This window comes from Panulirus ornatus, chromosome 72 (assembly GCF_036320965.1).
Source record: "Panulirus ornatus isolate Po-2019 chromosome 72, ASM3632096v1, whole genome shotgun sequence".
In the NCBI taxonomy this organism is placed as follows: domain Eukaryota; kingdom Metazoa; phylum Arthropoda; class Malacostraca; order Decapoda; family Palinuridae; genus Panulirus; species Panulirus ornatus.
In genome coordinates this window covers 15,630,031-15,634,016 of record NC_092295.1, presented here as the reverse complement: position 1 = coordinate 15,634,016, position 3,986 = coordinate 15,630,031, and positions in this window count along the sequence as shown.

The following is a 3,986-nucleotide window of genomic DNA, read 5'->3' as shown; positions in this document are numbered from 1 at the left end:
CTTGGCACCCCCAAATGGGTATTTTAAGTAAAAACTTTTAATTAGGGTCTTTCCTTTAGATGGAACTATTCCCCTGTAAGGCCTTTGAAGACGCGACCAAGGGGATTTAGATTAATCCTTCAATTTTCCTTATAAATTTTTGATGGTTCCACGCAATTTTTTCCCTCTTTGGCATCACAAAGTGGTATTAAGTAAGCTTTCGAAATTTTTCTTTCCCTTTTGATGCCTCTATGCCCCTGTAATTGCTTTGGCGGCGCCAATGGGGATTTAAAATAAATCTTTAATTTGGTCTCCCTTTTGTTTTTGGATGCCACCATGCCAAGGTATTAGACTTTGGCCCAATAAACGGTTGTTAAGTAAACTTTTTATTTGTCTCTTTCCCTTAGATACCACTTTTTCCTGTAAAGGCCTTTGGAAAACGCCAAAGGGGATTTAGTTTATTCCTTCAATTTTCCGCTAATTTTTGATGACTACCACGCAATTCCCTTGCTCTTTGGCATCCCGAAATTGGCATTAAGTAAGCTTTACAAATGGTTTTTTTCCGTTTTGTGCCTCTATGCCAAAGTAATTGCCTTGGTGGCGCAAATGGCGGTTTAAACTTAAGCTTTAATTTGTCTTTTTAATTTTTGTATGCCCACCAAGCAAAGGTATTGGACTTTGGCACCCCTAAACGGTCTTTTAAGTAAAATTTTAATTTGTCTTTTCCTTCAGATGCCATACTCCCCTGTAAAGGCCTTGAAGTCGCCAAAGGGGAGTTTGAATTAATCCTTCAATTTTCCTCTAAATTTTTCGATGCGTCCATTCAATTCTCTTGCCTTAGCATCCCCAAAGTAGCATTAAAGAAAGCTTTCCAAATGTTTATTCCCTTTTGATGCCTCTTTGACTCTGTAATTGCCTTTGGCGCGCAAAGGGGATTTAAATAAACATTTAATTTGTCTTCATTTTTGGTGCCACTATGCAAACTGTATTGGACTTTGGCACACCCAAGGGTATTTTAAGTAACTTTTATTGGTCCTTTCCCTTTAGATGCCTCGATTCCCCTGTAAAGGCCTTTGTAGACGCCAAAGGGGAGTTAGATTAATCTTCAATTTTCCTCTAAAATTGTTGGATGTCTTCCACGCAATTCTCTTGCCCTTTGGCATCCCCTAAGTGGTATTAAGTATGCTTTCGAAATGTTTCTTCCCTTTTGATGCCTCTATGCCCCTGTATTGCCCTTTGGCGGCGCCAAAGGGGGGGGATTTTAATCTAAATCTTTAATTTGTCTTTTTATTTTTTTTTAATTTTTTTTTTTGGATGCCACCATGCAATGTATTTGAACCAAAGACTTTGGCACCCCATAAGAGTTTTTAAGGAAAAATTTTGATTGGGTCTTTCCTTTAGATGTAAAGGCCTTTGAAGACGCCAAAGGGGATTTAGATTATTCTTCAATTTTCTTATAAATTTTTTGATGTCTCCACGGCAATTCCTTCCTCTTTGGCATCACCCAAAGTAGCTTTAAAGTAAGCTTTCCAAATGTTCTTTCCCTTTTGATGGCCTCTATTGCCATGTAATTGCCTTGGCGGCCGCCAAAGGGGATTTAAAATAAATCTTTAATTTGTCTTTGTTTTTGGATGCCAACCATGCAAAGGTATTTGCTTTGGCACCCTAAACGGTCTGTTAAGTAAACTTTTAATTTGTCTCTTTCCCTTCAGATACCCTATTCTCCTGTAAAGGCCTTTGAAGACGCAAAGGGGATTTAGATTAATCCTTCTATTTTTCTCTAATTTTTTGGATGTTCACCGCAATTCTCTTGACCTTGGCATCCCCAAAGTGGCATTTAGTAAGTTTTCCAAATGATCTTTCCCTTATGATGCATCTTGCCCCTGTATTTGGCCTTGGCAGGCCGCCAAAGGGATCTAAAATTAAAACATTTTAATTTGTCTTTTTATTTTTGTGCCACCATGCAACTTTATTAGACCTTTGGACCCCCCAAGGGTAGTTTAAGTAAACTTTTAATTAGGGTGTTTCATTTAGATAACCACTATTCCCAGGTTAGCCTTTGAGACGCCAAAGGTGATTTAGATTAGATCCTTCATTTTCCTCTAATTTTTGGGGATGCCTCACCGCAATTTTCTTGAACTTTGACATCCCCAAAGTGGCAATTAGTAATGCTTGGCAAATGTTTCGTAGTCTTTTGATGCCTCTATGCCCCTGTAATTGCTCTTTGCGGCTTCCAAAGAGGTTTTAAACTAAACCTTCTGTTGTCTTTTTACTTTGGGCTTGCCACCGTGCAGCTGTATTGGACTTTGCACCCCTAAACGGTCTTTGATATAAAATTTTCAATTTATCTCTTTCCCTTAAGAGGCCATACTCCCCCGTAAGGGCTTGAAGGACGCCAAAGGGGATTTTGATTTATACTTCAATTTTCCTCTAAGTTTTGGATGCCTCACGCATTACCTTGCACTTTGGCATCGCCAAAAGTGGCATTAGGTTAGCTTTGCAGATGTTTCTTTCCCTTCTTGGTGCCTATATGCACCTGTAATTGCCTTTGGTGGCGCCAAAGGGGATTTAAACTAAAGCTTTAATTTGTCTTTTTATTTTTGGATGCCAACCATGCAAGGGTATTGGACTTTGGCACCCCTAAGGTCTTTTAAATAAACTTTTTTTTCTCTTTCCTCCAGTTGCCACTATTCCCTGTAAAGGCCTTTGAAGACGCAAAGGGTGTTAGATTAATTCTTCAATTTTCCTCTAAATTTTTCGATGCGTCATGCAATTCTCTTGCCCTTTAGCATCCCAAGTGGCATTAAAGTAAAGTAAGCTTTCCAAATGTTTCTTTCCCTTTTGATGCCTCTATGCCCTGTTATTGCTCTGGCGGCGCCAAAGGGGATTTAAATAAAATTTTAATTTGTCTTTTTACTTTTGGTTGCCACCATGCTAAGGATTGGACTTTGGCACCCCCAAAGGGTATTTTAAGTAAACTTTTAATTAGGGTCTTTCCCTTTAGATGCCAATATTCCCCTGTAAAGGCCTTTGGAAGACGCCAAAGGGGATTTAGATTAATCCTTCAATTTTCCTCTAAATTTTTGGATGTCTCCTCGGCAATTCTCTTGCCCTTTGGCATCCCCTAAGTGGTATTAAAGTAAGCTTTCGAAATGTTTCTTTCCCATTTTGAAGCCTCTATGCCCCTGGAATTGCTTTGGCGTCGCCAAAGGGGATTTAAAATAAACCTTTAAATTTGTCTTTTTATTTTTGGATGCACCATGCAACTGTATTGGACTTTGGCACCCCCAAAGAGTATTTTAAGTAAAAATTCTTGATTAGGGTCTTTCCCTTTAGTTGCACTATTTGTAAAGGCATTGAAGGACGCCAAAGGGGATTTAAGATAATCCTTCAATGTTCTTATAAATTTTTTATGTCTACACGCAATTCTTCTTCCTCTTTGGCATCACCAAAGTGGTATTAAAGTAAGCTATCGAAATTTTTCTTTCCTTTTGATGCCTCTATTGCCCCTGTAATTGCCTTTGGCGGCGCCAAAGGGGATTTTACAATTAATCTTTAATGTGTCTTTTTGTTTTTGGATGCCTCCATGCAAAAGGTATTAGACTTTGGCACCCCCTTAAACGGTCTGTTAAGTAAACTTTTAATTTGTCTCTTTCCCTTCCAGATACCACTATTCTCCTGTAAAGGCCTTTGAAGACGCCAAAGGGGATTTAGATTATTCCTTCAATTTTTCTCTAAATTTTGGGATGCTACCGCAATTCTCTTGATCTTTGGCATCCCCAAAGGGCATTATAGTAAGCTTTCCAAATGTTTCTTTCCCTTATGATGCTCTATGCCCCTGCAATTGCCTTTGGCGGCGCCAAAGGAGGTTCTAAAATAAACATTTAATTTGTCTTTTTATTTTTGGATGCCACCATGCAACTGTATTGGACTTTTGGCATCCCCAAAGGGTATTTTAAGTAAACTTTTAATTGGGTGTTTCCCTTTAGATTTTTTTTTTTTACGGC